The sequence below is a fragment of the Balaenoptera borealis genome (genome assembly GCF_965194805.1).
Source record: "Balaenoptera borealis genome assembly, chromosome: 10".
NCBI lineage: Eukaryota > Metazoa > Chordata > Mammalia > Artiodactyla > Balaenopteridae > Balaenoptera > Balaenoptera borealis.
Window position 1 is genome coordinate 117,981,776 of NC_138874.1, and position 25,818 is coordinate 118,007,593.

At 48.6% G+C, this 25,818-nt stretch overlaps 1 pseudogene across 1 annotated transcript; it reads right to left on the minus strand.

Annotated features, from left to right (window-relative positions):
• Window positions 1-9,316: 9,316 nt before the first annotated feature.
• Window positions 9,317-20,492, minus strand: LOC309635633 (olfactory receptor 226-like; annotated as a pseudogene). The gene is made up of 6 exons (XR_014249622.1): window positions 20,430-20,492; window positions 19,577-19,689; window positions 18,512-18,655; window positions 18,061-18,228; window positions 17,026-17,131; window positions 9,317-14,480 (listed from the first exon to the last, which is right to left on the minus strand). The product of XR_014249622.1 is annotated as an olfactory receptor 226-like (transcript).
• Between the last annotated feature and the right edge of the window lie 5,326 nt (window positions 20,493-25,818).

Here is a 25,818-nt window from a genome sequence, read left to right on the forward strand (position 1 = left end):
CTCTTTCTGACTTACTTTACTTAGAATGATAATCTCTAGGTCTATCCATGTTGCTGCAAATGGCATTGTTTCATTCTTTTTTTATGGCTGAGTAATATTCCATTATATATATATACATATATATGTGTATATATCCATATATAGATATAGATAACACATCTTCTTTATCCAATCATCTGTTGATGGACATTTAGGTTGCTTCCATGGCTTGGCTATTGTAAATAGTGCTGCTATGAACATCGCGGTGCATGTATCTTTTCGAATTAGAATTTTCGTCTTTTTTGGATATTTGCCCAGGAGTGGGATTGCTGGATCATATGGTAGCTCTATTTTTACTTTTTAAAGGAGTCTCCGTACTGTTCTCCATAGTGGCTGCACCAATTTGCATTCCCACCAACAGTGTCAGAGGGTTCCCTTTTCTCCACTTCGTCTCCAGCATTTATTATTTGTAGTCTATAGTTTTATCTTTTCCAAAACGTCATATAGTTGGAATCATACAGTGTATAGCCTTTTCAGATTGGCTTCTTTCCCTAAGCAATATGCATTTACGTTTTGTCCATGTCTTTTGTGCCTGTACCATTTTGCTTTCCCACCAGCAGTGAATGAGGGTTCCTGTTGCGCCACATCCTCACCAGCATTTGGCACTGGCAATGTTTTGGATTTTAGGCATTCTACTCGGTGTGTAGTGGTACCTCGTGGTTGATTTAATTTGCAGTCCTTAATAAGCATCTTTTCATATGCTGACTTGCCATCTATGTAACATCTTTGGTGTCTGTTCAGATCTCTTGCCCATTTTAAAATTGAGTTGTTTTCTTACTGTTGAAGTTTAAGTGTTCTTTGTGTATTTTGGATACAAGTCCTTTGTCAGATATATGTTTTGCAAACATTTTTTAGTTTGTAGCTTGTCTTTTCATTTTCTTAGCTGTGTCTTTTGCAGAGCAGAAACTTTTAGTTTTAGTAAAGTCTGACATATCACCTTCTTATTTCATGGATTGTGCTTTTGGTGTTGTATCTTAGAAAGGTACCACCAAACCCAAGGTCACCTTGATTTTCTCTTGTTACCATCTGGAAGTTTTATAGTTTTGCATTTTACATTTAGTTCTGAGATCTATTCTGAATTAATTTTTTGGTGAGAGGTGTAAGGCCACTATCTAGATTCTTTTTTTATTATTTTTTATTTTTTGCATGTGGAGGTCCAGTTGTTCCAGGACCATTTGTTGAAGAGGTTATCTTTGCTCCACTGTATTTCCTTTGCCCCCGTATCAAAGAGCAGTTGACTACATTTACGTGGATCTATTTCTGGGCTCTCTATTCTGTTCCATTGATCTATTTGTCTCTTCTTTACCAATAATACCACACTGTCTTGATTACTGAAGCCTTACAGTTAATCTTGAAGTTGGCTAGTGTCAGTCCTCCAACTTTGTTGTCTTTACTATTATGATGCTAAACCTTAGAATCAGTTTGTTGATATCTACAAATTAACTCGCTGAGGTTTTGATTAGAACTACACTGAATTTATAAATGAAACTGAGAGAATTGACATCTTAACAGTTTGAGTCTTCCTATCCATGAGCATAGACTATCTCTCCATTTATTTAGATCTTTTCTTTGACTTCACTCATCAGAGTTTTCTGGTTTTCCCTCATGTAGTTCTTGTACATATAATGTTATATTTATACCTAAGTATTTCATTTTTTGTGCTTATGTAAATGGTATTGTTTTTTGTTTCAAATTCTAATTGTTTATTGCTGTTACATAGGCATATATAAAAGCAATTGATCTTGTATATTAACCTTGTATCCTGCAACCTTGCTGTAATTATTAGTTACAGAAGTTTTATTGTCTTAAAAAATTTTTTTTCTACATAGACAATCATTTCATTTGAGAAAAAGCATTTTATTTCTTTCTTCCCAATCAATATACTTTTATTTCCTTTTCTTGTCTTACTACTTTAGCTAGGACTTCCTGTATGATGTTGAATATAAGTGGTAAGATGGGACATTTTTGTGTTTTTTCCAGTCTCAGGATGGAAGGCATTTAGTTTTTCACAATTAGTATGACATTAACTGTAGGTTTTTTTGTAGATGTTATTTATCAAGTTGAGGAGGTGCCCCTCCATTCCTAGTTTGCTGAGACAGTTTTGTAAATCATGAACGGGTGTTGGATTTTGTCAAATGCTTTTTTTTTTACATCTATTGATATAATATGATTTTTCTTCTTTAGGCTTTATAGATAGATTACATTAGTTGGTTTTCAGATGTCCTGCCTTGCATACCTGGAATAAATCCTATTTGGCTGTGGTGTACAGTTTTTTAAAAACACATTGTTGAATTTGCTTTGCTAATATTTTGTTTATGATTTTTGCATCTATGTTCACAAGAGAGATTGACTTGTAGTTTTCCTTTCTTGTAATGTCTTTGTCTGGTTTTGGTATTAGGGTGATGCTGGCCTTGTAGAATGAGGTAGGAAGAGATAGGGATGTGATGAGATGGTGGCTGCAGAGATGGGGAGGAGACCTGATGGTGGGGACACTCTCTAGTTGCTGTCTGGGGGCTGGTGGGTGGTCCTGAGTATCTCTCATCACCTTGGCCACACCAGCATGCACTTGTACCATGATGCAGTTGCCCCCAGTCATGGCCCCTCGTGGCCTGTGTTTCCTCATTTCTCTGTGCCCTCAGCATGCTGTTCCTACTCTCGGGAACACCCTTCCCTCTTCTACTGACTCCACATTCTTTTTTAAACCTCAGCTCTTGGGTTGCCTCCACACCCTGTGCTCCCAGGAGCCCCATGTCCATTCCTGGGGCACCGGAGGCCCCCACAGAGCCTCAGGGTCACTCATGGTCATGACCTGTCTGCTGCTTCTCCAGTGGATAGCCTGTGGCTGCAGGACTCCACTGGCTTTTGAGGCACACTCTCCCCCCAAGTGCAAGTTGGTGACTTAGGTCTTGAACTGGACCCTTTGGCTTGTGTACCTGGCTGTGTCTGGACTTGGTTTCAGTTTGGACCATCTGGTCCAGATGGCCATCTCTGAGCCTGTGGTTAAGATCCCCCATCCCCTAAGCAATTTTGGGTGACTCCTGACTCTATCCCAAGCACCTATTGGGTGGGCAGCAACACACAGTGTGTCTTCCTGGCAAGAAGATGCCATACTATTTATCTGTCACTGTCGATTCCCCCAGACTGTGAGCTCCTTGAGGGCAGAGGTCGGTGGCACTTATCCATGTCCCATCCATCAGTACTGACATCCACCCACCCACCAGCCCAATCATCCATCCATCCATCTACCCATCCACCATCCATCCCATTATCCATCCATCCATCTGTCCATCCATCCATCCATCCATCTGTCCATCCATCCATCCATCCACCATCCATCTGTCCATCCATCCACCCAGCCAATCATTCCCTCCTCTTCTTCTTTCCATTTCTTTTTGACTCCTTCCCCTCTCCCCTTTGCACCTCCACACAGGGTAGGAGTATTTCCAGGGTGTTTGGGGAACAACTGTGAAGCCTGTGTCTGAAGCCTGTGTCTGGGACTGAGGGGGCCAGCGGGAGGAGATGGGGTCAGAGGGGACCCAGGTTATGTGAGACGCTGTAGGTTGTGGTGAGGCTTTAGCTGTGCTCTGAGTGGAATGGGAGACTGTGGAGGCTGTGAGTGGAGGGGTGATGTGATCTATCTATCTATCTCCCTCCGGCAGCTGCACTGAGAAGACACTTGAATGGTGGAGGCTGTTGCAGTAATCCAATTGAGCAGTAATGGTGGACAGGGCAGGATGGCGGCAATGGAGGGAGAAGCCACCAGGTTCTGGATATTTTCTGAAAGTAGATCCAACAAGACTGCTGCTGGGCCGACTGTGGGATGTGAGAGAGAAAGAAGAGCCAAGGGTGATGTGGATTTTGAGCAACTAGAAGGATGGGCTCCATTTATAGAGAAGGAAACAGCTGGGGATAGAGCAGGTTTGGGGGTATTTCAGGAATTCCATGTTGGACACATTAAGTGCAAGAGGTCAGGAGACGTCTGAGTGATCTGAGTGGAGGTGGAGAGGGAGCAGCTGGACACGGCTCTGGACTTTAGGGGCACTTTAGGGGCATTTGAGGATGTCACAGTGAAAACCATGGGACTGACTGACACCCCAAAGGAGGGGTGTGGAGAGAAAAGAGACCTTGGATGACAGGCCTGGGACCTGATTCTAAGAGGCTGGGATCACGAGGCGACACCAGCCCAGGAGGCCGGGGGCAGCAGCCCCCAGGGAGGGGATGAGCAGGGCAAGGAGGAGGAGGTGCTGTGGCCGGCGCTGCCCATCCTCAGCCTGGCCAGGCGGGGGGGCAGCGGTCACACGTCACACGACAGAGACAGAGTGGCTTTGGTGAGGTGGTGGGGCTGGGGCTTGTGAGAAGGTGAGTGGGGAGAGCACATTGATACCATCAAGGCGCCAGGAAGTGGTGAAGCTGGAGGGGCAGTGGAGAAACCTACGAGGACAGCATCACGTCTGATGGAAATGCCCAGGAACGAGGGCAGCCTTGGCGCTTTGGGAACAAGAGGAGTGACCTTGCATCAGGTGAGAGTGGCCCTTGGATGAGGACTCCGTGGTGCGTCCCAGACACCCTGCACCCTGGGTTGAGGGTGAGATGTTTGAGACTTTTGGACTATTGCAGTAATTCCTCTGGGGCCGGGGGCAGGGGGGAAACATCTACAGACATGGAACTCCTGTGCTCACCCTCAGAGGGATTTGGAGTAAGCGGCTTCAAGCCCACAGGCAGGAACTCAGCTACAGCTTTCTCCCCAGCTGGTTACTGGCCAAGACACACCTGCTGAGGACACACCTGCTGAGCTGGGACACACCTGCTGGGCCAGGAGACAGCTGCTGAGGGGACACCTGCTGGGCCAGAGACACCTGCTGAGGGGACACCTGCTGGGCCAGGAGGCACCAGCCCCTTGCTGGCAGCAGGGCCCTGGCCACGGCTGGGTCTCTGCCCATGGTGGATTTTCATGCCTTGCTTCCGCAGCTTCTGTAGATGTGTGTCCAGAGCATGTCCACAGGCATCTCTGGGCAGCAGGGTGGCAGCGGCGTCCCAGTCAAGGGCTGAGCGCCGAGGGCAGGCTGTCCCCAGCCCCGCTCAGCAGCTCGTGCCGCTGTGCTCGGAATGTCTGCTCATCCGTTGCCTCTTCCCTGACCTGCTCCACCTGAGGGAATGTCTTTATTCTGAATTCTGTTTCTGAGAAAAGTTTGTGTTCTCCAGGCAACTGGGGAATCCTTTGTAATCCCCTTGGTACCCAATCAACTCACAGTTGATGAAAATTCCAGCCCATATTGATGGGAGAAGTCTTTAGAGCTGGGCGTAGAGGTGCTGCCTTCCCTGGGGCATAATTAAAAGGGAGGCAGGTGGGGCTGCTGGGGGCTGAGAGCCCGGGGTCAGCAGGTTCGGGCTCGTTAGGCCCCGGCGACGCTCTGGCGTGTCACCCTGAGGATGGTGAGGGCCGTCCCAATTAATAACGATATCACATCCCTCCAGGGTCCAGTTCGGAGGAGGCAATTAATTTCAAACAAGCAATTGCGTATCCGGCGATGCGCCTCCTGAGAGTGGGGGTGTCTGCGGGAGGGGAAGGTTGAACAGAAACCTGGACCAGGTCTCCTCGTCCTCCTGGGCTCCCAGGCCACGGGGCCGAGGCGTGGGGAGTGTCTCAGCCTCGGCAGCCACCTGCTCTCCTGGTTCCTGTGGAATTTTCTGGCAGAGTCTTGCTGCCTCTCCGAGTTCTGGCGGGTCTGCAGGCTGCCCCAGGGCGCACCCGGGATGAAGACACGGTGACACCAGTGTGTGCAAATCACATTTCTTCCAGCTGTAACCCGAACACATCCAAGTCATTTGTAGTGTATTGACGTTCCTGCTTTCTCTCACTATCTATATTTCAAAGGGCTTAAATGCTTTTATTCTTTTGGCGTGTAAACTTCAACAAATTTCTAGTAGGCTATTTTTTACAAGCCAATATGTCACAACACAAAACTTTGGGAGTCTTTCGCATTTTAATTAATTAGTTGATATTGAGATACAATGAACACGTAACATGGTATTAGTTTGACGTGTGCCACATAATGATCTGACACTTTTCTATGCAGTGACGTGGTCACCACGGTAAGTCTGGTTAATATCCATCACCACACAGAGTTGAAGAATTTTTTTTTCTTGTGATGAGAACTTTTAAGATCTACTCTCTTAGCAACTTCCAAATATACAATGCAGTGTTATTAACTATAGTCACCATGTTGTACATGACATCGGGTGTGTAAACTTCTTATCAAAGTGTAAAATACACATAGAAAAGTGGCCAAATCTTAGGTGTATAATTTGATGAAGTTTCATAAACTGCATGCACCTGACCAAGAACCCGACGTGGCTGGAGCCCCAGATCCCAACGCCTCCTCCCCCTGGGGGTCCCCGAGGGCGGCCACGATCTTGACTACTTAGCAGATTCACTTTACCTGTTTTTTATTTTTGTATAAATGGAATCACGCAGAATGTGCTCTTTTGTGCGTGGCATTTTCCCTCGACGTCACGTGTGTGAGGTTCTGCCGTGGTGCTGCGTGTGGTCGTGTTCACTGACCCTCACTGCTGGTCGTCCTCCACTGCATGAATAGACCACGGCTCATCCACTCAACCATTGAGGGTTGTCTCTGTATTTTGGTTATTATAAATTATGCTGCTCCAATAATTCTCATACTGTCTTTGGGAAGTTCTGTTGGGTATGTATCCAGGAGTGGCATTTCTGGGCCCCAGGTTGCTGTGTGTCCGTCTTTACAGATAACAGTCTTCCCCAGTGAGTGCCGCCCTGCCCAGTCCCTTCAGGAGTATAGGCGTGTCTGTCGGGCTCTCCAGCACTTAGTGCTGTCTGTCTTCATTTTGGCCATCCAGAGGGTATGTGTCACATTGTGGCTTCAACTTGCATCTTCCTGATGACTAAGGAAGTGGGCATTTCTTCTTGCTTGTTTGCCATTGAGATATAAGTCAAATCTCCCTTGATCTGGGATGCAGGAGAGCAGAATACAGCTTCTGTGGCCACCCGTTTATTCCCAGTGGCCCTCGGATGGCCCTCGGATGGTCCTGCCGATGCTCAGCGTTGCCCGGGGCTCAGTGTCACCTTGGAGATGGTGGACAAGGCGTGTCTCCAACACGCTCCCCCAGCCTTTCCATTTGAAATGCATGTGGTTGGCTAACATCCTCTCAAAGCAGAAGATATGTCGGGTGGGGCTGCAGTGCTGCTGTGAGCTGCTTGTGCCTTATGCCACTGGGCAGGCACTGCTCAGCGGGACCACTTGAGGCAACACCGCCTTTGCCAAAAGCTGGGGTGGCGTCTGGCTCCTCCTCCCGGTGGCTCTGAGATCCTGTGCTCAGTCCCCATCCGCACAGTGGGTGTGACCACCATGCCCACCCCGTAGCGCCATGGGAACTTGTGCTCTCTTGGCAGCACAAAGCAGGGGTAGAACCCACTTGGCCGAAGAGGCTCATGGACACATGGCAAGCACACCGCAGACCCAGAGTCTGAGCCTCTGTCCGCCTCCTCACACACGAATGAAAGGACTCAGCCTGGCCGCTGTGAGGCCGCGGGCAGGATGCAAAGTCCCTGTGGTGGAGGGGGCACCACAATGGGGGGACCACGTTGTGCTTTCTTTCAGGTGAAGTATAGTTGATTTATGTTTCAGGTGTACAACAAAGTGATTCAGTTATACATACATATACATACATATATATATTCCTTTTCAGATTCTTTCCCATTATAGGTTATTACAAGATATTGAATATAATTCCCTGTGCTATACAGTAGGTCCTTGTTGTTTATCTATTTTATATATAGTAGTGTGTATCTGTTAATCCCAAACTCTTTTTTTTTTTGCTTGAAAATGTTCTATTTAATGTGTATATTCTGAAAAATAATTTCCTTTGCCATTTTATGTATTAAAAGAATTGAAAACCTTCCGTACATTTACATGTCCTCATGCTGTTTGAGGTGCAGGTCATGGCCGTAGTTTGAATGTGTCATTTGATAGTGCTAGGTCCATGTGGGTATGTCTCTATCAGGGGCCTCTTTCTGAAGTGGTTATTTAAAATCCTCAGTGGTCATATGCCAGGAGGTTCCATGGAAAAAGCAAGGGCCTTGAAGCTAATGAGACTTAGGTTCTATTCCACATCCCTTGGAATGAGGTATTCAAAATTTGCAGGGATGGTGGTAGTCACATTTGTATAGGGGGTATATGGAACCTTCTGGAATCAAGGATTGATGCTTTTCCTTTTCATGTTAACTGCTATTAAAAGATCTCTGATGATTAGAATCGTTCCAAGTGGTGAGCAGTGTAAGAAAGGCCACGCGGGATCTCCCCAAGGGGCACTTCCTAGGAAGGTGAACCCCAGCCCCATGCCAGTGCCTCAGTTATCTTGGGGAAGGAGATGGTTCTGGACATAGTTTGTGTCTGAAGTTGGAACTTGAATGCTTACTCTTTGGCAGTGAGCTTAGCAACACTTTGAAGGAACGCTTAATAACCTACTGCATGTCTGCTGACTTTACATCTCACAAAGTTGCTGGTGTCACATGCAGGGGCAGTGTAGCTGCAGGTTCTTCGGTGATCAGATTCTGGAGGTGACTGTGCTATTCTGAAGCCTCGAGGTGGCGCCTGTGAGCTTCAGTTGCATTAGTGAATTTGTAGGATGGGGGGTGTTGTGGAGGTGGAAGGGTGGAGGGTTGGGAATAAAGTAACTCTGGGTGTGGTGACAGCCAGGGAAGGGGACTGACTGACTCCTTTAGGGTTCGGGACTGGGCACACCTAATCACCCCTCCCCCTGGAGAAGTAACTAAGGAATTAAGAGCAGAGCTGGGACTTGAATGCAGGTCTTGTTCGGCCTCCAGTCCTCATCGTCTCTCCAGTCTGGCCATCCTTAATGAAATGATGTAGGGATCTGGAGGAGACAGGAGTAGCTTATTTGGGTAACCTTTTCCTTGATGCAGGAGTGCAAATCCTGCTCTGGCACTTTTTTTTTTTTTTTTTTTTTTTTTTTGTGCAGAAAATACAGATGACTTCAAATTTATTGTGTGTGTTTACATGATTTTTTTCTATGTTCCTCTTGAATACTATTTTTTTCCACTTTTTGTCACTTCAGAGATTTGAACAATGCTGCATATATGTTCTATGTATTAAAAAAGACATATTTAAAGGAGTTTTAGGTTCACATTAAAATGAAGGGAAGCTATAGAGATTTCTCATTTGCCTCCTGCCCCCGTATGTACCTACCCTCTCCCATTATCAACATCACCCACCAAGATGGTACATTTGTTATAATTAATGAACCTACATTGATACTTCATAATCACCCACAGACCATAGTTAACAGTTCACTGTTGCTGGTGTACATTCTACGGTTTAGACAGATATATAATGACACGTATCCATGATTATAGTATCACACAGAATATTGTCACTGCTCTAAAAATCCTCTGTGTGCCACCTATTCATCCCTCTCTTTCAACCTTGGCCATCACCGATCTTTTTATTGTCTCCATCATTTTCCTTTGCTTATTCAATTTCATATTATGTGAGTCATAAACGAATGGAGTTTAGAGCAGATTCTCTGTATCCTTTTCTGCATTTTCTTTCTTTTTTTCCACTCACACATACACACTGTATTTTATTTTTACAAGAGATAAATAGACTGACACCAAGCATTGTACATGGATGACCACAACAAAAGCAACAATGATTGCAATTACCAAACATGAAACACACTCATACTATGTCATAATATTGACATTCAGTCCAGTAATCCTCCACTGTAACAGCTCCTTTATATATATATATTCCTTTTCAGATTCTTTCCCATTATAGGTTATTACAAGATATTGAATATAGTTCCCTGTGCTATACAGTAGGTCCTTGTTGTTTATCTATTTTATATATAGTAGTGTGTATCTGTTAATCCCAAACTCTTAATTTATCCCTCTGCCCCGTTTCCCCTTTGGTAACTATAAGTTTATTCTCTATGTCTGTGAGTCTATTTCTGTTTTGTAAATAAGTTCGTTTGTATCATTTTTTTAGATTCTACATATAAGTGATAACATATGATATTTGTCTTTCTCTGCCTAACTTACTTCACTTAGTATGATAATCTCTAGGTCCATCCCTGTTGCTGCAAATGGCATTATTTCATTCTTTTTTATGGTTGAGTAATATTCCATTGTATATATGTACCACATTTTCTTTATCCATTCATCTGTCGATGGACATTTAGGTTGCTTCCATGTCTAGGCTATTGTAAATAATGCTGCTATGAACATTGGGGTGTGTGTATTTTTTAGAATTGGTGTTTTCACTTTCTTTGGCTATGTACTTAGGAGTGGAATTTCTGAATCATATGGTAGTTCTAATTTTAATTTTTTTGAGGAAACTCCATACTGTTTTCCAAAGTGGTTAATATCATTTGCAAATATTTTTCTCCCATTCACTGGGTTGTCTTTTCATTTAGTTGATAGTTTTCTTTGCTGTGCATACAATGGAATATTATTCAGCCTTAAAAAAGAAGGAAATCCTGCTATATGTGACAATATGGATGAACCTGGAAGACATTATGCTCCGTGAAATAAGCCAGGCACAGAAGGACAAATACTGCATGACTCCACGTATATGAGGCATCAACAGGAGTCAAACTCATAGAAACAGAGCAGGATGGAGGTTGCCAGGCTCTGGGGGGAGGGGAAACGGGAGTTGTGTTTCAATGGGTATAAAGTTTCTGTCATGCAAGGTAAGTTCTGGAGCTCTGCTGAACACATTGTGCTTATAGCTAACAATAGTGTGTTTGCACCTAAATTTTGAAGAATGAGACAGTGGTGTGGTGATGGGGCCGGGGGTGGCCTTGTGTTCCCGTGCTGCACAATTCCTGGGAGTGGGTAGGGACCTTCCCCTCCCCCCAGAGCATGGTCTTTATTGTCCAGCTAGTTGACAAGTGTTTAATGAAGCCTGGCTCTGTCCTAGGTGCACCGTACTAGGTGTAAATACAGCAGTAGGAGACACAGTCCCTGTCTATTTGAGTCATATACTCCAAGTACTTCTCAGGAATTACTCCATGGTCAGAAATAAAGTCTGGACTTAGTTGCCTGTATTGCAAGGAACGTTCTTTAAAGTCGACATTTTAAGGAAAAACATTACACCCTGCACTTATATGGTATGAAATTTCTTCCTGGTAACATCAGCTTCATCATTATCAATAAACAAGGTTTACTTTTGTTAAAATTCACCTTATATTCCCCTCCTCTGTAATTTGAATAAAGATTTTTAAAAAATTAATTAATTAATTTTTGGCTGCATTGGGTCTTCATTGCTGCATGTAGGCTTTCTCTAGTTGCAGTGAGTGGGGGCTACTCTTCATTGCAGTGCACAGGCTTCTCATTGCATTGGCTTCTCTTGTTGTAGAGCACGGGCTCTAGGTGCATGGGCTCAGTAGTTGTGGCATGCGGGCCCTAGAGCGCAGGGTCAGTAGTTGTGGCGCATGGGCTTTGTTGCTCCATGGCATGTGGGATCTTCCCGGACCAGGGCTCAAACCTGTGTCCCCTGCATTGGCAGGTGGATTCTTAACCACTGTGCCACCAGGGAAGTCCCATAAATATTTTTTGAAAAGGGAATTTTATGAGGTTAAGCAGTGGAAGGAAGGGCTTAGGTATAAATTTGGCCAACAGCTGTCTGGGCAAAGGAGCTTTAGGGTGTTGAGTGAACCCAGCTCATCTCCAGGCCATTTTTACTAATATTTTGAGGACAACAGAAAGCACCTGAGAGTGGATGGGAACCAGTAAACATGCAAAGGTGAGGGGCTGTCCCTCCTGTAACCACAGTACGTCATGTAAGACGCTGTCCGAGCTTGACCCTGCTGGTCCTGAAGAAGCAAGCCGCCATTGTGAGGAGGCCTGTGGGAAGGCCCCAGGGCAGGGGACTGTGGTGGCCTCTCGGAACCGAGAGCAGCCAGAAAGAAAATGGGACCTCAGTCCCACAGCTGCAGGGAGACAAATTCTGCCTGAGTGTCCGGCCCTGGTCAAGCCTCAGATGAGAACTCAGCCCACCTGACTGCAGCTTGGGGGCCCTGAGCAGGACCCAGCTCAGCTGTGCCTAGGCCAGTGGCCCACAGAGACCATGAGATAACAAATGTGTGTTGTTTTGAGCCACTAAGTTTGTGGTGATTTGTTGCTCAGCATAGAAAACAAACATAGGTGGTGAAGGAAAGAATGGTGGGCTGTAAGATTGAAAATATTTTTAGAATCAGCAGTTACCTGAAAGGTGTTCATGTGTCTGCTTTAGCAGGTCTTCGCTGAGAGTAACCTGAGACCAACAGCACCTCTCCAGGTCCACACAGGTGCTCTTGATCAGGACCAGGGGAGAAGCACAGCAGCCAGAGCTGGCGGGGCAGAAGAGAGCCCCCTCAGGAATCTCAGGAATCTCCTTTAAGGTCTGTGCCAGTCGATCCTGAATGTCTGTACAAGTGGCAAATCCCTGTATCATCAATTTTATTGATACTCTCAAAGAACCAGCTTTTGGTTTCATTGATTTTCTCTCTTTTTTTTCTGTGTTCTATTTCACTGATTTCTGCTCTGATCTTTATTATTTCCTTTATTCTGCTTATTTTTGTGCTTAGTTTATTATTATATTTCTAGTTTCTTAATATGGAAGCTGATATCATTGATTTAAGGTCTTTCTTCTTTTCTAACATAGGTGTTTGATGCTTTGAATTTCCCTCTAGGTACTGCTTTAGGAGAATCCCACAATTTTTGATATGTTGTGTTTTTATATTCATTAAAAACATTTTCTTATTTCTCTTGATTTCTTATTTAACTAACAGGTTATTTAGAAGTGTACTGTTTCCAAGTATTTGGAGATTTCCCAGATATCTTATTCTTTTATTGGTTTCTATTTTAATTCTATTATGATCAGAAACATACATTGTATTACTTTCAATTCTTTTAAATTTGAGACTTGTTTTATGGCCTAGAATAAGGGTCTATCTCGGTAAGTGTTCCATGTGCACTTGAAAAGCATGTATTCTTCTGTGTCTTGTGGAGTGTCCTCTAAGTGTCAATTAGGTCAAGTTGATGGCTGTTCAGTCTACTGTGTCCTCCCACTTCTACTTGTTTCACCTCCTTGGGTTTTGTTTTTTCGAGTTTTTCCTAAGTCCAATGCTGGCTGTTGCTCACCATCTTTCATTTCTTCACGTGCCTTCTTACCTTTGATTTTGTGCTGAAGATGATATTTGAAGCAATATTTGAAGGAATGATTGGCATTACTCTGATGTTATCTTCCTCCAGGAGGGATTTTTGTTGGTTTTTACTTCTTCCAGACACATGGTGGTGCTGGTTGTTTAGAATCCTGTGACTCCAAGTTCAAAGTCTGCACTTTCATGCTCTGAGGACTCTCGACTTGTGGTTGTCCTGGGCCCCAGGGAGCTGGGTCTTGTCTGAGTCACCCTCATTCCCAGGGTGCAGCCCCTCCCCAGGCAGGCTGTGGGTTTGCAGGGTCACCGTGTTGGTGGGGTCTGGGCCGCCCTCTGCACCACCGTGTGCAGGGCCTCCTTGACCTCCTGGTTCCGCGGGCAGCAGATGATGGGGTTGAGCAGAGGCGTGAGCACTGTAGACCACGGGCACCAGCTTGTGGAGGTTGAAGGAGTAGATGGCGCGAGACCGGGTGTAGATGAAGAGGGAGGCCGAGTAGAAGACGACCACCACGGCCAGGTGCGAGGCACAGGTGGAGAAGGCCTCGTGCCAGCTGGCGGCGGATGGGGTGCGCTGATGATGGCGGTGTAGGAGGAGACGGTGAGCGGCAGTGGCCCCAGCGGGATGAGCAGTGCCAGGAGGAAGTCCACGAGCTCCGCCAGGGACATGTCGGAGCACGCCAGGCTCAGCAGGGGGGACACGTCACAGAAGAAGTGGTTCACGACGTTGGGGCCGCAGTAGCCCAGGCGCGAGATGAAGAAGACCTTCCCCACGGAGGTGGTGAAGCCCGAGAGCCAGGGGCCAGCGGCCAGGAGGCTGCAGAGGCCGGGGCTCACGATGGCTGGGTAGCGCCGCGGGCTGCAGATGGCCACGTGGCGGTCGTAGGCCATGACGCCTAGGAGCACGCACCCTGAGCAGGCCAGTGCCAGGAAGAAGTACAGCTGCACCATGCAGCCCGCGAAGGAGATGCGGCGGAACTCGGGCGCCGCCAGGCTGAGCGGCATCTTGGGCACCGTGACGGAGATGTACCGCACCTCCAGGAAGGATAGTTGCTGAGGAAGCCGTACACGGGCTTGTGCAGTGCGGGGCTGGCGTGGATCACGGCGACGGCGAGCAGGCTCTCGGTGACGGGCAGCAGGTAGGCCAGCAGGGGCACCACCAGCAGGCACACGTGCAGGCCCAGGGAGCCCGGGAGACCCACCGGGATGAACTCAGTCACCTCCGAGTGGTTGGCCCCTGCAGACGTGACCTGGGGGCAGAGGTGGCGGGTTAGGCGCTGCGCCTCCCTCGAGGTTGTGTCAGCCGAGCCCCCCACGAGGAGGGGACCTGACCCTTGTCTGCGTCCCCCAGTGCTGCCCAGGGCCTGGCCCATGGCACCACGAGTTTCCCACCGGGTGCTGGGTGGGAGCTGGGCAGACGTGGGCCCTGTCTGCTCTGGGGCGGCCAGCCCAGCCTGGTCGCAGATGGTAGACGAATGCTGTGTGTCGTGGGGAAGGCTAGCAGGGCACCAGGAGGACACCTGAGAGGCCCGACCTGGCAACCCGCAAACAGGCTTCATGGGGACTGGTGGGGCCCATGGCCCAGGTCACCGAGGTCAGGGACAGTGGGCACGTGAGCCGGGGCAGAGTGGGAGGGGCCAGGCCTGGAGCCAGGCTCCTGCTGTCTTCCCAGGTAAGTGGCAGGTCCCCACCACCCTGTACACGCGATGGCAGCCCTGCTAAGTGTACCCCAGGGTTACCCGCGGCACTCAGCAGGCTCCCGAGGAGTCAGCAGGACCCAGGAATCCAAGTCCTCCCACCCTGGGTCCCCTCGCAGCCCTGGAGGAGCAAACTGTGACCCCAGAAGCTGAGTCCCCTCCACGGCCCTCAGGATCCAGCCCTCAGCTGCCCGGCCCCATGCCAGCTCCCGCCCAGTTCTGAGCCTCGTCCTGCGGCCATGGCTCTGCAGGGAGGTTCTGCGGGCGGGGCCTCCCTGTGCGCATCTCAGCCCCCACCCCAAGTGATAGTCAAGGGGCTGCGAGGGGCCAGGGCTGGCGGCGGCTTCTCCCCTGTCACAAAATTGTCTTCACAGGCTTGAAAGGACCAGATCCTAAAGACAGAAGTCAGCTCCCCCTCCCGCTCCTCGCTGGGCAGCCGGGTCTCTTCCCTCCTGTTGGCCCCCTACCCACTGCCCCACTTCAGCCTGTCCCTCCGTCCCAAGAACGGGCCCTTCAGACATCCTAGTGAGCTTCCAGGTCTCCAAAACCCATTTAAAAGTCAGTCCAGGGACTTCCCTGGTTGTCCAGTGGTTAGGACTCCGTGCTTCCACTGGGTCGCGGGTTCAATCCCTGGTTGGGGAACTAAGATCCCACGTGCCACATGGCGCGGTCAAAAAAAAAAGTCAGTCCACTCATTTGTAGTGTGGCTGGGGTTTTAGCTTTTTGTCTGCACTGTATGGGACTCAGAACGGGGCCCTGAGTGGGTCCACACACTTGACGTTGAAGTAACACCCAGTCGAGACCCAGCTGCCCAGTGAGGAGCGGGAGGGGGTGCTGACTTCTGTCTTTAGGATCTGGTCCTTTCAAGCCTGTGAAGACAATTTCTTGTAACAGGGGAGAAGCCGCCGCCAGCCCTGGCCCCCTGCTAGAACAGGCTGGATCACGTGTGCAGGATGTATCTGGAGAACAGAAACCCCGGTCTCGTATCTCTGCCCTTGTTTCGTGTCTGCTCCAGGAGGCAGGAACCCCCCGTTTTCATCCTGCAAAGACTTTAGGAGGTAGTAGGGCCCCGAGCTCCAGGGTGTGGGCTCTGGGACGGGCAGTTCGGGTTCAAACCCTGCCCTCCCCCGGCCACCTGAGTCTTGGACAGGACAGCTGCCCTCCCCGTGCCTCTGGTCTCTCAGCTGTCCCGCGGGGTCATGGCAGGACCCTGGCTGAGCTCACCTGCTACAGACCCTGAGGTGCCTGGTGGCCACAGGGGCGGCAGTGACTCCAGGCAGAAGAGGTAGCCTGGTCAGACCTCGGTGGCGTGGTGTCGGCCCCCGGTGTGGCCAGGGCCTGGACAAAACTACCCCGGGCCCCTCTCTCTCCACTCTCCCACTATGGCTCCTGACAACCATGTCTGCCCTGATCTGCCACTGACCGGCTGTGGGACTTGGAACAAAGATCTGTACTCACCCAGCCCCTGTTTCTCAGTCTGAAAGATGGAGCAGAAGGGCCACTTCTTTGATGGGGTGGGAGGCGGGCCTGAGTTCTCATCACACAGATGCATGGGGACAAACCACAAGGTCCCCGTCTTGCACCACGATGTGCCAGTCAACACACGTGCTCCCCAAACCCGACACGAGCGCAAGAGCCACACACCGTCCCCCAGACTTAGATTCACTCACAGGTGCCTGCACCCTCCGCGCCCAGCCCACAGGCCCCCGAGCAGAGCAGGCATTCACGTGGACACCACACCCCCAGGCAGACGAAGACACAGAGACGGCGGTGCCCGTGCCCCAGAGAGACACTCAGACGTCCCCGTACACACGCCACCTGCACAGAAACACATGGACAAACACGGCTCTGACACAAGGGTAAACCCCATACCACAGACACGCTGCCCTTCACACGGGCGCCAGTCAAGACACACACCCCGCTACTGACAGCCCTGGCTGGCTCGCTGCCCATTGTTGCGGGAATGGGCGCACACAGGCACGTGCTCGGACACGGGAACACAGGCACACACCCCCTCAGCTCCACCTGTGCTAAGACTGACGCAGTCTCAGGCGGCAGAGCTGGGTTCAAGTCCCAGCCCTGCCCACACTCTGCTCACCTGGCATGGGGCGCCCGACAGTTCTCTGGGGCAGGGGCCTGGCAGACGCGGCTCCTTACCTGGTCCTGAGCGCTCAGAGGGACTCAGGTTCTGCAGGTGTGTTCGGCTGGGCCAGGGCAGGCAGAGGCTGACCAGGAGCTCCTGCAGTGTGTGTCCTGCTGACAGCTGAGCCCAGCTCTGGACGCCGGGCCCGCGGACCTCCCCATCCCAGGACTGTCATGTTCCCTGCGACCCTCCACGTGCATCCCTCCCAGGACAGAGCTCTGAGGATGCAAAAGGGATGAGGCTGGCTGCAGAGATCCCCTTCGCAATAAAGAGGCCCGTCGGGGGCAGACGGCAGTCGATGCCCCAGAGGGAAGCAGGTGCCTCCTCCGAGCCCCTGTCTCACAGGAGCAGCAGTCGGGTCTCCTGGGGGAAAGCACAAGGGACCACAGTCTCCTGCGTGGGGAGGGCGGCCGAGGGCCGGGCAGCCTGGGAGCCCACACCACCCACCTCCCAGGCCGCGAGTGTGTTTCCAAAGGACAGCCAAGTCTTAAATGGGAGGCTGACCTCGGTCCTCAGTCACTTTCTTCTCACATGAGAAGAGCCCACAGGAGGGAGAGGCAGGCGGAGGAGGCCAGGGCCAGGCTCCTCCCACCCCCCGTCCCAGGGGCCAGTGCACAAGACACCCACCCGGCCGCAGCTCCTGCCGGGAGGCCCAGGCCTCCGCCCAAGGGCCCTCCTGTCCTGTGATTGGCTCTGTCGGCCAAAGTGGCCGGAATCAGAGCCCAGAGGGCAACCTGCCCTCCCCCGCTGTCCTTGTGGGACCAGAGCCGGTGTGACGGAGGTAGGATGTGGGTGCAGGTGGGCACCCTCGCCATCCAGCGGCCGCTCAGTGCAGCAGAGGGGGCTCGGGTAGAAACCACTGCCCACCCCGGGCCCGAGCTGGGGGCGCAGGAGCGGCCTGGGCCGTGCCCCAGACCCTGCTGTCCTGGGTGGGCTCCACACTGCCCTCTCAGAGTGGCTGGGGCTCCCGCCGGCCGCATGGTCACCTACCTCCCTGATCTCCGGCGGTCCACTGTGAGGGTCACACGAGGTGGACGGAGAAACCCTTTAGTGAGGCACGAAGGGGTGCCGGCCCTAGGACCCTCTACCCAGGAGCCCGCAAGGGGCCTCGGCCGCTTCCTGGCACGTGGGGCGCAGACCTCGCCATCAGTCTCTGTGCTGAATCAGAGAAGGGGTCCCACAGGCTGCAGGGGGCAGCTGACCGGCCCCTTAAAGGTGGGAGAGGGCCCTGCTGCCGCCCCAGCCCGGGTCCCTGCCCCAGTGGAGCTCAGAGCTCTGGGGCTGCCCCGCTGGGCCCGGCTGGGGGTAGCTTGGCTGTGTGTCCCTCTGACCCAAAGTCATTTTACAGAAGTCCTTTACTCATCCATCATTCGGCGGCGTTTGCTGGGTCTTTACTGGTCTCGGCCTGGGCTCTCAACTTCAGACGCAGCAGCGAACAGACCAGTTCCTGCCGCGTGGAGCTCGGGTGTCGGAGGAGGTGGATGGCGGGCTGGTGAGCAGGCCCTCCTGGGGCGCACGGATGGTGACATGTGCCGGGTACAGGGCAGGGCTGTGGCTCGTGCCGACTCCTGAGGGCCCAGGGGCGCTGGAGACAGCAGGGCAGGGAGTGCCAGGCAGAGGGAACGGCGACTGCAAAGGCCTCAGGGTGCTGGGGGAGTGCGGCTCAGAGTGGGGGCAGCGTGGGCTACGTGCTGGGGACGGGCCTGGGGCAGAGCCATGGCCGAGCTCAGAGGTGGGCGCCCCTCAGTGGTCAGTACGCAGAGCCTGCTGGTGTCCTTGGCGCTTAGCTTTCTCAGGGACAAGTGCAGGGCTCTGCCCAGAGGAGGGGCCAGATGCATCTTTGCTTTAAAGGAACGAAGTGCCGAGGGTCTGGTCTGGGGCTGCGGTTGCAGGTTGTAGAGTGCACTCTCGTGTGACTGTGGTGGGTCAGTCACATCCATCACAGGATGGATTCTGGGGCAGAGCCCGTGGGCTTGGCTGATGGATTGGACGTAAGTGTGGAGGAGCCAGGGGTCCCAGGCTCTGGGAGAAGTGGGATTGAGGGGTTCGGAGGAAGTCAGAAGTAAGTTTTCAGTGTGCTTATTTGGAGATGAAAGGACAGTCAGGTGGAGACGTGGACGTGTGAGACTGGAGTCCAGAGCTGGGCTGGGGGTGGAGGTGAGCCTTCAGGGGTCCGTCTGGGCACGATGACATTTCCTCATGAGGCTGAGAAGAGGCCCAAGGCCTGGGGCCTCCCACGGCCGAGGGTGTGGGATGGGAAAGGAGCCTGGAGCGGGCGGGGGGTGGGGGGGAGGAGGAGGAGGAGTGAGCCACGGTGAGGCTGGTGAGGCTGGTCTTCTTTAGCTGTTGTGATGTCCTTAACCTCGCCTGCTTCACCGTGTTCTGAGGATGCTGGAGCTAATCTATTCAGGATGTAATTTTAAGTGACTGAGAACGTGGCCAGCCCTGATGACCGTGGGAGGACGCTGAGACGTGGTGGTGGTGTGGGCGGTGTGTCCACTCTCACTCTCTTCCTGCTGGGCCTGGGCGCAGGGGCACAGCTGTGGGGTCCGGTGCAGGGCCGCCCACGCTGCGGGCTTCTGTCTGCAGCACCGTGGCCTCAGCCTCCCCCAGCTCTGCCTGTGGCAGAGAGGCCGCTGGAACCTTCCAGGGGGTGTGGCTCCGGCCCCATGTAAGCCTCCCTGGTTTCCCGCCTGTGCCACCAGTCCGCTCAGGGCTTGCTCTCCTAGGGCAGGTCTCCCCACTGCTGTGCCTTCCCGGGGCCTGGCACCACCGCGCACCCACCGAGACTCATGGGTCGGATGTCTCTCCCAGAGGCCTGTTCGGCACGGGCTGTCTCAGGCTGCAGAACTGCTGGGACTTCTCGCTTGTTTGTTGACGACTTTGGTGCACGGTTGGAGATTTTCTTTTTGGGAGCGCAGGCATCCGTGGACAGCCCTCTCAGCTCACGGCCGCTGGTTCAACCTCCACTTCCCAGGGCCCTGTACCCCACGCCTCGTCAGCCCCTCCGCACTGACACCCCAGCTTCCCATGGCCCACAGCTTCCGCTCTTGGCCTGCCTGTTTCTTGGGTCACTCCCACAGCACCCCTGGTCCCACCGCAGTGAGCGCCGCGCCCCCCCTCCAGCGTTGGCACTCACCCACCCCCTGCAGAGCCCCCATCTCTGGCTCTGCAGCATGAGCTGCCTTCCCGGAAGGCTTCCTAAACTCTACCCCCAACCCCTTCTCGGAAAACAAGCCACAGGCGGGGCCGGACTTCCTGCTTCCCCCAGAGACCTTATCTTTATCCAGTACTTCCTGCCGACGCCATGGGGCTGGCCTCCCCCAGGGCGCGCTGAGCTCTCCACTCCAGCCCCACACCTCAAGGGCCCTCGTCCAGCTCAGCTCCTGGGTCTTCATCTCCTTTCCCTCCAGCATCAGCATGGAAATTCCCACCTCTGCCCCTTGGTAACCAGTACCCTCACTTCCTCACCCCACCAGGGCCAGCTGGGCCTGGAGGCCTGCCACTGGCCCCCTGGAGGTGCCTGGTGGTGTCTGCAGGGAGGAGGGAATCTACTCCTAGACCCTGCTCTCTGCTTCCACCCCACGCTGCCCAGCTGGCCGTTGTAGGAGACCCCCAACCACCACGGACAGCTCATCCAAAAGGGGCTGCTGAGGGCTGCTTGTAGTTGACTTGGATGACTCTTCCCACTCATTGGGTTTCCATGTAAATTTTAGAATCATTTTGTCGTCTAGTCCCCCTCCTTCAATAGTTTAATTCGGGAAAATTTTACTTCTTTGCAAGACTGAGTCTTCTGTGAACTTGGTGCCTTTCCTTCCTTCCTTAAACTTTCCTTCAGTGTCACTCAGTTTTCTCATAAAGCTTCCACCTCTTTCATTAGAGTAATTCCTAGATATTTAATATTTTTGTTGCTTTTATAAAGTGTATCTATTTAAAAGAATTCATTTTCTGTTTATTCTCACATATAGAAAAACAAGTGACTTGTTTATTGACAAGTTATCCAGTTATCTTGATAAACTTCCTTCTGATAAACTTTCTTCTGAGTTCTGCTAACCTATCTGTAGATTCTTCTGGATTTTCACATTCCCAGTGGCCTTGTCTGTGAGAATGACAGTTTCCAATACTTACGATTTTCTTCCTAACTTACTGCGCTGGCTAAGACCTCCAGGGCAAAGTCAGGCAGAAACGGTCAGGGTCGCCTGTTTTTGATCTCAGAAAGTAGGACGCTGGCTGCGAGCTGTGTTCTGGCGACACTTCTTATCAGAGTAAGGAAATTCCCTCCTACTTCTAGTTTACAACGTCTTACCTTATTTATTTATTATCAAATGGATATTGAACGTTATATACTTTTTTTGCATCTCTGAAGATGACAGTGTGATTTTTCTCTCTTAGTATTTCAATGTGGGAGTTTACAGTGATTTTCTAACGTTAAACCAACTTTGCGCTCCTGGAGAAAAGCCAGCTTGGACATAATTAGTATGTTTTGCACACATTGCTGATTCTGTTGGTTCTGGGCCTGGGGTTTTCTCTGTGGGAGGCTTTTCCTTCTTTAAACACAGCATTCTTGAGGTGTAATTGGCACACACTAAATAGCACACATATAAAGCGTACAGTTTGGTCGGTTTTGACGTATGTGCACACCCCGGAAACCCGCACCACGACCAAGAGAACATGCATTTCCACCAGCCCAGAGCTTCCTCCTCTCCAGGCAATACTGGCCTGTTTTCTGTCCCTGTCAGTCAGTTTTATGTAAGTGGGATCACGTCCCTGGGGCCGTGTAGTTCACCCCTTTTATTCTATTGTATGGATTTGCCACGTTTGCCTGTTGACAGCCATTTTTGTTGCTTGAGTTTTCGGCTGTTGTGAATAATGCAGCTATGAACATTCCTGTGCAAGACTTTTCATACGCACAGGCTTTAATTCCTCCTGGGTGACTACCTAGGAGTGAGATGGCGGGATCGCGTGGTGGGGTGTGTGTAACTCGCTGTGAAATGCCACGCTTTCCCCGGGGGGTTGCAGACCGTGAGCGCCGGCTGCTCCGCGTCCTCACCGATGACACTCGGCCAGTCCTTGAATTTCAGTCCTTCTGACAGGCACGTAGGGGCTGCATTGTTGTTTTAATTTGAAATTCCCCAGAGAGTTATTTGCAATCCATGTTTCTTCTTTGGTGAAGTTCAGATAATTTGCCTATTAGATCATTGGGTGATTTTCTTATCCTTGAGTATGAGGGCACATTATATCTTCTGAATATAAGTCCTTTATTAGATGTATACTTTTCAAATATTTCCTCTTGGTCTGTAGTTTGTCTTTTTGTTCTATTTCAAAGAAAAGTTTTAAATTTTGATGTAGTCCATTTATCTATTGGTTCTTTTATATTTTGTATTTTGGGGTCATATCTAAGAAATACTTGCATAATCCCAGGTCACAAAGATTTTCTCCTATGTTTTCTTCTAGAAGTTTTATAATTTTAGATTTTACATTTAGGTCTATGATGCATTTTGAGTTAATTTTTGCATATGGTATGAGGCATGGATCAAAGTTCACTTTTTTCTACTGAGTTGCTTTGATAAAAATCCATTGCCCATATATTTGTGGATCTATTTCTGGTCTCCCTATTCAGTTCCATTCGTCTGTTTGTCTGTCTTGACACCAATACATTTTCTTGATTTCTGTAGCTTTATAATAAGTCTGAAATCAGGTGGTGTTAGTCCTCCAAATTTGTTACCCTTTTTCAAAGTTGTTTTGGCTCTTCTAGGTCCTTTGAATTTGCACATGAGTTATAGGATAAGTTTGTCAATTTCTACAGACAAGTTTTCTGGAGGCTTTGGATGAGATTACATTGAATCTAGAGATCAATTTAGTGAGAATCGACGTATTAACAATGTTGAGTCTTCTGGTCCGGGGACACAGAACATCTCTTGATTTATTTAGGCCTTTAATTTGCCTCAGCGGTCATCTGTAGTTCTCAGTGTGTAGATCTTTCATATCTTTTGTTGGGTATATTCCTAAGTAGTTCATATTCTTGGTGATATTGTAATTGGTATTTTCAAGTTTTAATTTGCAATTGTTTGTTGCTAGTATATAGAAGTACAGTTGATTATTTGTACATGGATCTCATGTCATGCAACTCACTTACTAGTCCAAAAAGTTAAGCAGAGACATGGAAGATATATAAAAGATCCACACCAAACTTCTAGAGATGAAAACCAAATGTATGAGATGAAAGTTACACTGGATGGGACAATATATATATGTTAAATAATTTATAAGAAAAGATGAATATAATGTGTAAGGAGAGGAGAGTTTCAGTAAGATATGGATAAACAAGAAGAAAAACAAATGAAAATCTTCCAACTGAAAAATATAGTATTTGCTATTAAAATCATTAACAGAATTAGTATCAGACAGGATGTGAAATAAAAGGATCATGTGAAATACTACAATATTAATTCAAGACACGCCGTCGTGGGTTTGGGATGCTTATTGTATAAGAAATATAGCTAAAAAGTCAATAGAAATAAAATGGAATACTAAAAAACAACCCAAAAGAAGTTAGGGGAAGAGGAACAAAGAGTAGCTGGACAAATAGAAAACAATGGTATGGCAGACTTACACTCTCCCATGTCAATAATTGCGTTTAATGTAAATGGACCAAACAATCTAATTAAATGGTGGAATGGCTAAAAAAACAAGGCCACGTTTCATGCTATTTACAAGAGATGTACTTTACATAGAATGACACAAATAGGATAAAAATTAAAAGATGAAAAATGTATACCATGCAAATAGTAAGTATATGAAAGCTGGTGTAGCCACATGAATGGCAGATAAAATAAACTTCAAAATGAGGCGAATTACTGAGATTGAGGAGCGTCTTGTAATGACAACAGGGCCACCTCTCCAGAATGACAAGGTAATCTTACAGGTGAATGCAGCTGTTAACAGTTTCAAGATATGTGAAGTGAAAATGGACATAACTAAGAGCAGAAATAGACAAAACCACATCATAGTTGGAGGACTTACTGTTCCATGCTCAACCATTGCTAGAAAATGAAGACAAAAGATTCAGTTATTCATAGGAAAAGTAAACAATGCTACCAACCAAAATGACCTAATAAAAATTCATAAACCTTACGCTGAACCCCTGCACAGTACATATTCTTTTCAAGAGCACATGGTATAGTCACCATTGTAGACTGTATGAGGCAATACAGTAACTGTCAACAAATTAGAAAGGATTGAAATCATAAGAGTGTATTCCCAGACCACACAGAATTAAACTAGAAATAAATAACAGAAATATATTTAGAAACTCCCCCAAATACTTGGAAATTAAGAAACATACTTCTCAGAAACCATGGGTCAAAGAAGAAATCACAAAAGAAATTAGAAAATATTTCAAATTGAGTGATGAGGAATACAAAACAAGCCTTTTGACAAAGATGACTTCACTGGTGAATTCTGTCAAACACTTAAGGAAAAATATTGCCAGTCACCCACAAATTGGAGTCAAGGAATAGAGGAAAAGGAAATACTTCCCAAATCTTTCCATTAGGCCAGCATAGCCCTCAAAATCTATCAGGAAATACAGAGCAATATACTTTGTGAACATAATATTTACAATTAGACTTTAGCAACATATAAAACAGACAATATAACATATAAAACAGATAATATAGCACAACCAGTTTCAGTTTGGCCCAGGAATGGAAGATCAGTTTAACATACAAAAGTCACCAAAGTAATTTAACATATCAGAATAAAAGGGAAGACTTAATGTGATCATTACAATAAATGCAGAAATCCCTGTGACAAAATTCAAGACTTATTTATGCCTAGCCCAAGATTTGTATGAATATGCAAAGGACCTCGAACGTCCACAGAAGACTCTTGGAAAAGAATGAAACATCAGGACTTATAATGTTTAATTTCAGTACTCACGCTACAGCTGCAGTGAGCAGTGGCATGTGGGGTTGCTGTAAGGAGAGGAGAGTAGACGAAAGAGCAGATGGGCCCAGAGATGAACCGCACACGTGCGCTCAGCTGATTGCAGTCGGAGAAGGCAGATGTCCACTCGGGAGAAACAAGACCCTGGCATCTCCCTCACACCACACACGAAAATGAGTTAGAGATGGTCCTAGACCTAAACGTACAGGCTGAGACCATAAGGTATCTGGGAGAAAACCTGGGAAAATATTTTTACTTACCTCAGGAAGGCAGTTTTCTTACAGAGAATACAATAAGGAAAAAATTGCAAAATCACAATTTATATATGTGTATATATACTATAAATACAGATATATTTTACTAGTATTTTACTTGAATACAAGTCCTATATTGAATATGTGATTTGTTAGTATTTTCGCCCAGTGTGTAAGTTTTCATAATACTTTCACAAAGCAAAGATTTTTAATTTTTACAAGGTCCAATTTATCATTTTTTATGGATTTTGCTTGTGGTGTCAAGTCTAAGAATGCTTTGCTTCTTCTTAGGTCCCACAGATTTTATTCTATTTTTCTCTAGAGGTTTTATAGTTTCACATTTTATATTTAAGTCCATGATCCTTTTGGAGTTCATTTTTGTATAAGGTATGAGGTTTATTACTTTATTTTATTCCCCCTCACCCGATATCCAATTCTTTCAGCACCATTTATTAAAAAGTTTATCCCTCTTTCATTTAGTAGCTTTGTTATTTTGTTGAACAGTAATTAGGCATATTTGTGTGAATCTGTTTCTGGATTCTCCATC